We start from the raw sequence: 13,088 nt of genomic DNA, 5'->3' as shown, positions 1-13,088 counted from the left end.
GCTCAGTGCATCATAGGAAATCCCCCAGCAGTCTAGGCCTATAGCAGCATAACTAAGGGATGGTCCAGGACTCACCTGAGCCAGCCCTAACTATAAGCTTTATCAAAGAGGAAAGTCTTAAGCCTACTCTTAAATGTGGAGATGGTGTCTGCCTCCTGAACCCAAACTGGAACCTGGTTCCACAGGAGAGGAGCTTGATAGCTGAACGCTCTGGCTCCTAGTCTACTTTTGGAGACTCTAGGAACCACAAGTAACCCTGCATTCTGGGAGCGCAGTGCTCTGGTGGGGTAGTAAGGTACTATGAGCTCTTTAAGATAAGATGGTGCCTGACCATTAAGAGCTTTGTAGGTAAGAAGAATGATTTTAAATTCTATTCTGGATTTTACTAGAAGCCAATGCAGAGAAGCTAAAACAGGAGAAATGTGATCTCTTTTCCTGGTTCCTGTCAGAACACATGCTGCAGCATTCTGGATCAGCTGAAGAGTCTTAACGGACTCAACAACACTGCTAAAAGTCTCTGTCTGATCGTTGCTTGCAAGCTAAAAACTTTTTACCTTCTACCAACTGCTGTCAACAGCTGGTAGACAACTACACAACCCTCCAGAGGGTGGAGGAGTATTTCTTATAATTCACCAAAGACCCCTTTTTCTTCCTTTTAATAATAATAAATGACAAATCACTTTGATGTTATTTTAGACTGCATAAAGGGATGACTAATTCATGTAGAAGCGAGCTCTCCCGTAAAAGGTGATTGTAACACATTAAGTATTAACTGTGTTGATAGCAGTTGTAGTAGTAAAGTTTGGCAGCAGTAGCTTGTAAGTGTCTGACACTTTCTCATCCGTGCTGTTGATGGTAGCCGGTTGCCATAGAAACAAAGTGAACAGTCAGGTGGCCCATTTTTCCAAAATATATCACGACAAATTGCATCTGGCAGAGTTTTAATTATTTAACTCCGGGGAGGAAGGAGAAGACTGAGCAGAGTATCAGGAGAGGGATTCAAACCAGCAACCTCCAGAGAGGTGTGTGTGTGTGTGTGTGTGTGTGAGACATCTCTAAACTTCATCCTCAGTGATGAACGACACCACTGTTTTTCCCACGGCATCATGGGAAATCTCATCGTGAAAACACACTGAGAGTTTACACTGTGTGTGTGCGCAGAGATTAATGGGACTCGGAAAGAATGTGACAGAGAGAGAAATGAGTTAAACAGATGATAGAGAGAGAAAGAGTTGTAGAGGAGTACTTTGGTAGTTATATGAATAAAAAGAGCGAAAAGAAACTCCGTCTGCCGGTTTACTCCAAAACCAAATTGAATCTGTCCTTTTTTCAGACAAATTGGTGAGTTTATAACCAAGAAGAATAGCTTCATGTGGATATTTTTAAAAAAGATGGGAAGAAGAAAGAATTAGGAAGGTAACAAAACAGGAAAGAAAGATGGACTCAGAGGAGGGCCTGGAGGAGGACATAGAAGAAAAGGAAAGAAAAAAAGAATTATTGGCATTTTGTCTTACTTTATTTATTTAGTTTGACATTGTGTTCATGTTAGCTTATTCAGATTTGTTTATTAGGATAAACTCCTTGAGATGCAGTCTCGTTTTTGAGGGAGCCCTAACATATCACAATCACTAGAAGAGAGGAGTGACAAAATAAAGAAATACTATTATCAATATGTCAATGTGCAGAACAAAGAAAACATACTAATAATGCTAATTATGGAAACCTAAACAACATTACATCCTCAAAATGGCAAATACAGAATAACCAGTATGAGTGGATCACCAAATAAAAATACAATCAGTTTTAAACAACAAGAACAGGATATTTACAGAGTGACAGCTTCATTCATAACAGGAGTAGTCCATGTTAAGGTTCCAAGACAGGGTTTGCTTAAACAAACCAAGTGATCATACTGTAGGGATCTAAAAATCAATAGGTAAATTATTCCAGTCAGCTGGGGCTTTAAGCATTTGAACAAAGCTCTGTTGCCAATTGATTTCTTAGCATGAGGGACAGAGTAATAGAGCTGAGCCGAGTGCCTAACTTGATAATTTGGAGTAAAGGGAAGTTGAAACCAGTTAGCTGATTACTTGTTGGGAGGGGTCGACATTTCTGTCACCACAACGTCTTGCTAGAAGCTGTCAACTAAACATTTTTCACATTGATCAAAAAAGCAATGTAAAAGTTATTATTGGTGCATCCACAACAACACGTACAACAACAGCTGTGTTGATCTCGTCCACACTTGCCGACTCTTATTCTGCCGCTTTTTTCACGTATATGACAAATAAACTAGATGTAAGATTATTCTTATTCTTAATCTTAATCTCACGGCCTAAATTCTGATTGGTCGATTGTTTCTTCAGCTTTGGAAAACACTCATCAACAAGCACCGGAGAGGCATTGGCCCTCTCCGAAATCTGATTGGCCCCTGAAGTGCCCCTGTTTGCTTCATAGCACTTTACTGGCAGAATTTGGAAGAAAATGCAAAAATGGGAGAGGCGCAGGGTTATAACACGACCAGCTATATAAAGTATGGTCCCTCTGTGACCACTAATTTAGGTAAATCCCAGCTCAGCCCCTGGAAAACAGGCAATGGAAAGAAGAAAGGTGGAAATGAAGTAAGGATGGAAAAGTTCAGAAGGAAGAAGGGAAGGATTGAGGAAGGAGGCAAAGGAAGGAGGAGCTATCAAAAAAATAAAGAAGGTTTGGGATGGAAGGAAAAATGGGCAGGAGGTGGAGATAGAGACGAGAAGTGGGGAGAAAAGTATAAAAAGAAGAAAAGAAGACGTGTAAAGGAGTGTGTAAGTTGATAAGGTAAAAGAAACAAGGTAGGAGAGAAGAAAGCAAGGGGGGCAAACAGAGCAAATAGAGCACGGTGGGGTTCAGAGGACAATAGGAATGAAAAGGAAGACTGAGAGAAAACACAAGAGGAAGCGGTTAAAGAAAGAAAGAAAAGGAACAGGAGGAGGTGAAGAAGGAAATAAGGAGAGAAGAGACTAACAGCAGCAGTGTGTTATTATTCTAAATGTCTGTTCAGAGGAATCCCATTTTAGATAACACACACACACAAACTTTTTGTTGGAGGACAGGAAGACAGAGAGAGAGAGAAAATTGTAATTCATTTTCTGATAGTAGCCTAATCCTAATCCGTGGTTCCCATGGTAACATCTTCCACAAAGTCAATGGGAAAAGAGTAGAAACACTAAAATAATAAAACTGTTCACATTACGTTACTGAACTGAGCATTAAACTAAATACATTGACTTTACTCTGCATTATTGAATCATCTTAGACTTTAACAGGACATTTCAAAGCCTGTATGTAATGTTGTTGGATGTCAGGGAACAGTGGAGTCAACTCTGAGCTCATTAATAGAAGTGGTTTGATGTACAGTAGGTCAGATTTAAAAGCTCATAACACATTTTTAGTTTCTTAAAAGACAGAAATAATTATAATAGGATTTTATGAAATAAGTTTCACACAAAAACAAGATGTTGTGGTGCAAAATTATTTGACTTTGTCTGGGTAAAAAAGCGAGATAGGAAGTCAAATATTCAGAAAAGAAAAGGAGGAGGGGCGTTACAGAATGGGCAAAGAAAAGAAGAAGAATGAATTAAAAAGAATAGATTGGGGGAAGCGAGTAAAAAAGGTCTTAAAAAGACTATATTATGCTTTTTGGCTTTTCCCCTTCTTTTAATTATGTTATATATCTTTTTTCTGCACGTAATAGGTTTGTAAAGTGAAAAAGCCCAAAGACCAAACACTGCTCCTGAATAGTCCCTTTGCAACACATGTCATGATGCTCGTCTAAGTGGCTAGTTTGGCACACCCTGGTGGAAAATAACTTACCACTCTTAAACTCTTGGCGTGGTTGCTGGCTTGTCAGGACCCAATCTACTCTGCTTCTGATTGGCTAGTAGTCCTTAACTTGGTACTGCGTCTGCGCAACAAACAAACAAAGATCAAATAGAAGGGAGATGCTTCACTCGGTAGCCAAAAGGGAGCAGTCAATACACAGGGTGAAAAGAAGAGCTGCAGCAATGTGCAGAATAAAAAAATTATGGTGTTTTTTGAAAATGAAACCATGTAAACCTGTTCTGGTACAACCCCTAAATAATATTATGAACCTGAAAATTAGCATAATATGACCACTTTAAACAATGAATACAGAGTAAAAATGGTTTTGGTGATTTGCAAATGAAAACACATCACAGCATTGACATTAAAACTTTTTACATTCACAGCTCAGTGCACTGACACAGGAAACAGGATTTGGACCCAGGCAAAGACACCAGGCAGTGCAGATGCAGTTTTACAGAGTTTATTGAGACAAGGTGGATTTTACAAGTTAGATGAGGTAGACTTTCTAAGATATAGCAACATAAATCTATAATCCCAAAATCCAAATATATGGTCCGAAAAGCAGTGATGACAGGGATGACCTCTCGACATAGACATATGGTATGAAATGGAAACTAACAACAGGAAGACAAAGACATAAATACACAAGATTGAAGATAAAAAGACACAGGTGGAAACACTTAGACAGTTTCGAAAACCCGAAAGAAAGCAAAGCAAGACATGGACACAGGAGGCAGAACAAATTAAAAATAAAACAGGAAACACAAAACACAAGCACCAAACCACAACAAAAACAGCCCGAAAGTTTTTTATATATATATATATATTTTCTGTGTGCGCTTGTACCCAACGACATGCATCACTTGCAGATCGTCTGTCACTGACTGACAAAAGGAAAAAAAATATGTATGCCGCCAACTTTTCCATTGCATTCTGTCACAATTGCTCTCTCTTTCACTCTGTCTTTCCTGTCTTCAGTGCACCTCTCATTTCTCTGTCTGAACGGATTTGAACTATTTCATTTCATTTTCTCTGCATTGAGTCGTCTGCTACATGTCAGCATGTTTTTTCTCTAAAGCTGTTTTCAACCTAGTTAATGTGATTTCACAGCTGGAGCAGCAGTAGATACACTGGCACCTTGGCTGGATTTAAGGCTGCTTCTCTGGGCTCAAGAAGGTGAGCCTGCATGGGTTTTGTTCAGGGATGTTAAAGAGTATAACATAACATAATAATGAGTTAGATCAGTGGTCCTTAACCTGGGGTTGCGACCTGGTCCCAGGGGGGTCGTGAGAATGCTGCTATAGACACAAAAATAGAAAAAAAAACAACTTAAAAATAACTAGACGGACTACAGTTGTGAATGGAATCACTTTGGATGGACACTAATAATTTTGCACTGTTTAATCCAGTAATTGGCGGTAATGCCAACCGCTATAAAACGACAAAGAAGAATCAGACTCCAATCAAACAGAAAGCGCTTTGCATGTTCGAAAAGGCGAGGCACACAGCAATGCCTTTTTTGGATGAATTTAGAAAAGAGCAAAGCGCTGTGGTTTTTTTTAATGTTGCTAGGCAACCACCGAATCAGCTGTCCTTTCAGTTTAATCAAAGATTATAGCGCCAGCAATCTGTAATCTTTGGTTTGCCGCTAAGTACTAACGGTCATATTAGCAGAAACTTGATCACGACTCACAGATCTGCGTCTTTTATTGCTAATGGGTCGTGAAATATTTTCTACTTCAGAAAGGGGTCGGACTGCCAGAAAGGTTAAGAATCCCTGAGTTAGATTAACCATTAGCTTGATTGAAGCTCAGGCGTACACAACGCATTATTGAGATTTGAGTGGTGTGTGTGTCAGCTCGTCTGCAAGCCAGCGGTTTCCCATAACACCCTTATCTGTGTAGAGCCACAGTTAGACATACATTTATGTCTGTTTTTCCCAAAAATGAAATCAGGATTAAAGGTAGCAACCCAGAGGACAAAAACAACAAAAGAATCACCCCATGTATTGATCTTTTGGGTAAATTTTGTTGCAATCCATATACAGGTAAAAGCAAAGAAATGAATGACTCCTGTTGCTATGCTATAGGCTACACAATGGCCTAAGTGCGCCTCCTCAACAATGTAACTACATATCCTGGCTATAACGGTAGAGCCACTCTACCACATGGAGAGTGGACGAACTGCGATCACATCAGGCTGCTTGTGTTTCCAATGCTGAAGACAGCTGCAGCCACTGTATGTGACTCTTCTTCAGTAACAGCAGGCATTTTCTAATCTTCAAAAGCAACTTACTCTGCTGCTGTCATAGTTCTCTATTACAGTGAACATGATTATGTATCATGATTTGTACCCACCATGGACTGCATAAAAGTGGACATAGTCACAGTGGCGTCACCCATTGGTTTGTGGACTACCGTTCTGAAGCCTTGTGTTTTGCAAAACATGAAGATGGCCGTTTTGCAACCAGGCACAGGAAGTGACGATATTTGGATGAGACAGTGGTGCTAGCATGCTTGGTTAGCAGGGTGCATCCATAATTCGCTTAAACTCTGATTTTAACCAGAATGTTAGTTTTGTCGAGCGAAAAACAGGCTTAGAACTAAATGTACTTACGGAAAAAATTAACAGCCGACTCTAATAAGCTTTTCGACAGTGCTGGTTAGATTTATACAAGTCGCCTGATTGACAGGTCACGATAGTACCAGCTTGTCAATCACAAAGTAGTCCCTCACTTCAAGCATACCCTGCTTTATCATATCATCCACTATCAACCGTTTACTCTGCCCACCTGACCCTCCTCAACCATCTGACGCTGCTGGCCTATGCTCTAGGTTCCTGGAATACTTCCAGAAAAAGGCAGAAACCATCCACCAGCAACTGCAGCTTTCCAGCACCTCCCACCCAACCACACTACCGCTGCTGGACACAAACTCTTCAACTGTCTTCACACCAAAGGACTTCCTCTCCTCTTTTTCCCTGCTCAAAACAGCTCAAGTTCTTGAGCTAGTGTCAAAAGCAAAGGCCACAACCAGCAAACAGGATCCAATGCCGACTGCCTTGGTCAAGGTATGTCTTCCAACACTGGGTCCCACACTAGTCAACATAATCAACACCTCGCTGTCTTCTGGGGTGGTCCACACCAGCTTTAAAAATGCTGCGGTGATCCCTACGCTTAAAAAACCTGGCCTGGACCCAGAATCCAAACCACTACCGCCCAATCTCCAACCTACCTTTCGTATGCAAGTTATTGGAAAGAGCTATGGCTGCCCAACTCAACCACCATATGCTACATCACAACCTCTACGAGCCATTTCAATCTGGTTTCAGGACACATCATAGCACAGAAACTGCTCTCATTAAAATCACTAATGACCTTCTCATGGCAGCTGACTCTGGCCATGTCAGCATCTTAATTCTTCCCGACCTCTCTGCAGCCTTCGACACAGTCTCCCACTCTATTCTTCTCACTCGCCTCTCCGAACTCATTGTCCTCACTGGTACTGTGTATTCTTGGTTTCAATCCTATCTCACCAACAGGCAACAATACATCACCCTTAAGGGCATCTGCTCTGAATTGGCGCTAGTCTCACACGGCGTGCCTCAAGGATCAGTGCTTGGCCCACTACTGTTTAATATCTACATGTTACCTCTTGGGAAGATCATCCGGAAACATGGACTACACTTTCACTGCTACGCCGATGACACCCAGCTCTTCAGCACTAAACCTCTTACTCCCTTTCCACCAGTGTCGCTTTTCAATTGCCTGAAGGACATAAAGAACCTGATGGACAGTAACCTCCTCAAACTGAACAAAAACAGAACTCATGGTGTTTGCCCCACAGTCACTTCTCAAAAATGTTGTTGACATCACATTGGATGTGGATGGCTGCTCAATCTCTGCATCCCCTCAAGTACGCAACCTGGGCGTCATCATGGACCATCATTTACATTGAACATCATGCTGTATTGAAGTAGACTTGTAACTAGCTACTGAGATCATAAACTCATTAGGAAAGTGTTTACTGAGGTAATAAATTAGGTGGGAATTAGGGTCATTTTGCCATCGTATCTAATGGAACCAGACTTCTTTTTGCAACCAGTGGAGTCGCCCCCTGCTGGATGTTAGAAAGAATGCAGGTTTAAGTTACTTCCACATATGCTTTCATTTTCAGACTCCAAGGTTCCCGCTTGGAATCAACAGGTGAAACGCACCTCAATGCTGAACTATAATCTGACACTGGAGATGACTACAGCGAGAGCTACCGTCAGGTAAACACACACAGTCTGACCTGATACTTTAAGCATTCATTATGACATGAATGTGAACTTCAGCTGTCAGTACAGTGTGTTTACTGGCTGAACCTCAGCTCAGTTCTTCGTTTTCTTCGAGTAATTAAAATCTGCTGCGACCTCTGAGAAAACTTTTGTTTCTATATGAAATTTTGCTTTGCACTGCAGAGACTTAAAGGCGTGTGTGTGTGTGTGTGTGTGTGTATGTGCATGCTGACAGTGGATTAGTTTTCTCTCTGACAGCAGCGAAACAAGGAAAAACAGATAATGTCACAGTGACTCCTCCTATCTGCTACTCTCTTCTCCTCCTTTACTCGTCTCTCCTTTTAGATCCTCCTTTTACCTCCTTTTTCCCTCCCTACTCCCCTTTTTACTTCCCAATCTCCCTCTACCGCCCTTATTACTCTCCTCCTCTCTTTCCTCTTCCTTATCTCCTTTCCCGCCCTCCTTCCATCCTCCACTCATCTTATCTCCTATCCTCTCCTCCTCTCTTATCTCTTCCTAATCCTCCTTTCTTCTGTTCTGTCTCGCTGGTTCATTTCAATATGAATGAAACTTGAGCTGATTTTCCTCGAGGCGAAATACTCACTCATACAATCACACACGCACGCACGCACACACTCACAGCCACTTATGCTAAATATTCATTTGCATTTTTCGTCTCTGCAAACTGAATTAATTTAATTTCTGTTCAGCTTCATTCACATTGAGACACCAAAACTGGACTCACTGGCTTATATCATATTTTTGTGTGTGTGTGTGTGTGTGTGTGTGTGTGTGTGTGTGTGTGTGTGTGTGTGTAAGGCATTTACTAATCTGTTACCAGAGTTAGATTTTGAATAACTTCAGGTTTAGGTGAGATTGAGCTTTTCAGGGCATGAATATAAACTACTATAATGTCCCTACAAGTGATAAAGAGTGTGTGTGTGTGTGTGTGTGTGTGAGAGAGAGAGAGAGAGAGAGAGAGAGACATACACATTATCCTCTGCCTTTGTTTCAGTCTAATGAGGAAGGAGTCCAACAACAGAGAATAATACCATTTTACCATGGCAACACAGAAGAATCCCGGACTCTGATTGGAGTTTTTTTGGATAATTTAAAATTTCTGATTCTGTGTCAGAATATATTTCCATATGTTTATGCATCACTTTTGTGGGGGAAGCAGTGGGGATACTGAATTTTACAAGCAACATTAACTAAGAACTGTTCATATATTTTATATATTTAAGCAATAGTTATACTATCAACAGGTTTTTAGCCATGCTAGCAGCAGTGCTGGTCCAGACTGAGATAATGAAAAGATGAATTGCCATGACATTTTGTACAGACAATCATGTTCTTCTCAGGAGGATTTGTAATCAGTGTCGGGCAGTAACACGTTACTGTAATAATTTTACTTTCCCCAGTGACTGGTAGTGTAAGGGATACTATTTACAAAATAGTAACAGATACTAATCCAAGTAATGCTGCGTGACTGTGTTACCAAAACGTGAATGCACCAGAGCTTATGTTGTTCACGTCAGCTGTTAACCAAATACTAAAGGAAGAACGGAGAAAGAGGGACATTGGCATTCACAGTCTAAAACACAAAGAACATTGTCGTCCGTTGTAAACTTGCGACCAGCAAAAAGCTTTCAACTGCAAAAATGTTCTACATCTGAAAGTAACATGTGATGCAACTAGTTACTTTTATTACTCAGTAATAAGTAAAGTAATATTGTTACTTTTTAAAGGAGTAATAAGTAAAAAGTAACTTGTTACAATTTCTGTAAACTGTTAACTATCCAAAAGTGTTTGTAATAACTTTGAATCCTTGAGTTTTCATTTAGCACCACCAACAGATCACCAACAGAAGTTTAAACCAAATATTTGCAACATAGGTGACATTTCCATCACCTGAACTTTGATTTTAGTGCTAATTAGCAAATGTTAGCATGCTATCATCATGCTAAACTTCAAGTAGCTATGATTGATTTTTAAACACTGTGAAAACAATGTAACTATGTAAACTTGCCATTTTCCTTCCATTTGCCTTATTGTTTCTGTTTTTATTTGTCTCTATGTATTTTTATTTTTAGCACTTACCTGTTTTATCATGTAGCACTTTGGGATTTGCTTAAATATAAAGTGCATTACAAATTAAATTTATTAGTAGTAGTAGTAGTAGTAGTATTACTATTACTATGTGAAAGTGGGCTCTCGTATTGATGAACCTACACAGAATATACAGAACTTTATTGTGAGTCTCAGCTCGTTGTTTATCTGTCCGGCCCACAACTTTACGGTTCTCTCACTGCTCTCATAGCGTCATGAAGACCTGATCATGGAACAGTTTGATACTTGCCCAAACAGTGTGTGTGTCTCAATAAAAAGTTGCTGTCTGAACTGTAGGAGATAATTACTTTGTAATGTTCAAATAGCATTCGGAGATCTTGCAACACTGATAAAATTTATGAGCAAGAAAATGGTTTGATATCTTGAGATAATGAGACATGAAACTATTTCCCAAAAAATATTAACGCCACAGAAACATTAGAAAATGACATAATTAAGTTGTGATTACAAGAAAGCAGATGTCAGAGATATCAGATGATTAAATTTTTATCTTGGTGACGAAAAATGAAATGTAAGTACCATAAACTACGATGTGTTATAATGCTCTCACTATTAACTAAAAACATAATTAGTAACCACAGCTGCTCTCAGAGTGGCAACCCAACAAGAAGATGTTCAGGTTCTTTGTGTATTGTGGTTAAACTGAAGCCAGTAACTGTTTTCTACATCATGGAGTCACAGCTCAGGAGGAGAAGATCTGCATATTAATGCGGTCAGTGTGGATACTGCACCACACACATACACTTGTGTTTCCATCACTTTTGGGCACACTAAATGGAGTTACAGTCATTCTCTGGAGACTTACCCTAACCTTAACTCAAAAAAAGCGTTAGCTAAATGTAATGTAAACAAGTCTTCATCCTAAAATGTTATGATTTACGATTCGGGGACCTGCGTTTTGTCTCCATAAGGAAGGTGAGTACCCACACTGTGACTGTGTAAACAGGTTTATGTCCCCACAACATTAGTTATTCACAGTCCCAGAAACAAGGACAAACATGTCACTTTCGCTTCTTCTTTGGAGAAAATAGATGAAAAGGAAGATTTCCAAAACTGTAGGCAGCAGCAACACAAATCACAAAACTCGCTTTAAAAGAAACACTTGTTCAGAGAATTTTTTTGTTTTGTAAAAAAAAAACATCTTTGACATCACCCTCACAACTTCATGCCTTACCTTAACCCTTACCCTACCCCTAACCTTAACCTAATTGTATCCTGAACCCTAAATTCTTCACCTCCAAAAAGCGTGTGCATTCAGGTTAAAGTCCCCACCAGGATATAAAAACATAAAACACACACACCACAGATCAGTTGGTTCGTGTTTGTGGGAAGATGTCTCACTCTGCTGCTGTAATTTACATCTGTTCTGTCTTGTTCATGGCTCTGACTGCAGATCAGCTGAGAGCTTGAACTAGTGTTGGTTCAGTGCTTAAGTGTGTATTTTTTAATTAGTCCTGTTACTGATCACATGATCACTCATCATACTGTGACACTCCCTGGATGTGTTTGCATGGAGCCTTTTAATCACCCTACCGAAGATTAATCCCTCATATAACCAACTTTATCAGTTTACCTCACCTTTCATTCAGAAAGAAAAACTTTTATTAACTTTTGAAGTGGAAAACTCATGGAATTTTTGGTAACACTTTCTATGAAGGTCATCGCTATAATGACTTATGCATATATTTATAACACGATATAATGTGTCCATAAGACATTATATCAATTGTTATAATCACTTACAAACATGCATTAGGCGCTATAGCAAAGTTCATAATGTATTATGACCTTTTGATTTAATGTTTTATAACTAATATTAATACCAGTTTATATCAATGTGCGACAAGAATCTCCGACCATGTTCCATAACACATTATAACCACCAACTCTGCCTTGTTATAAGAACACTTTAGTCACCATTTACAATTAGTGATATAAAATAGAATAATAGCTTATAGTAATGTTTAAAGCTATATAGCATGTCTTTGTTTGCTTTAAGTAAAGTGTTAAAATATCTATCCCTGTATAATATATTACAGGTGGACATAATACCATATGAACTAATTATAAGACCTTATAACACGTAATTGTTTGCTTTAAGTAAAGTAACACACATTTTGCGCAGGAAAACAACTTTTATTTATGTTTCTTCACTTTATGAACAATCTGTATGAATTTTGAACATTTTGCACAAAAACGCAACATAATTACATCAAGGACACTCATTGTCAGGGTGGTGAAAGATCGCTTAAGAGATGACCTGTTGCCGACCAACATCATGTAAGAAGAGGCTCAGATGTTGTCACAGATGAATGGCGAGCCTGTGGACGGGCCCTAACAGATGCAGTGGACGATTAAAGACAACCACTTCACAAAACGTAGCCTATTAAAAGACATCTTCTAAGTTTGGTTGACTACTATTGTGGGAAGGAGGGACAAAACATAGGTTTAACAGGCTGACGCTCATTAGATTGCTGGTCTGTTTTGGGGAGAACAGCCAGGAAGGGTCTTTTAAGTCTTTCTCATCCTGGATTTATGTTTTATGTCAAGTTTCCCTTGTTAGGTTTAATGTAAAAAAACACAATTGAAATGATTGATTCTGTGTGCCATGGCACATAAAGGTGTCAGTTGTGAGAATCGATTTAATTGGTAGTCATCAATGGTTGAACATTATCTCTCACCTAATTTTTTCACTCTCCTACAGCAGCTCCCACCTTCAGCACAGAAAGCATAACTACATTAAAATTTAAAATATCATATTCTAACATTTAAATGATGAATGATGAATTTGCAGGTGGCCATTTAATGTCTAGCTA

The sequence above is a fragment of the Micropterus dolomieu genome, linkage group LG23 (assembly GCF_021292245.1).
Source record: "Micropterus dolomieu isolate WLL.071019.BEF.003 ecotype Adirondacks linkage group LG23, ASM2129224v1, whole genome shotgun sequence".
In the NCBI taxonomy this organism is placed as follows: domain Eukaryota; kingdom Metazoa; phylum Chordata; class Actinopteri; order Centrarchiformes; family Centrarchidae; genus Micropterus; species Micropterus dolomieu.
Note: the sequence above shows the minus strand (reverse complement) of the source record.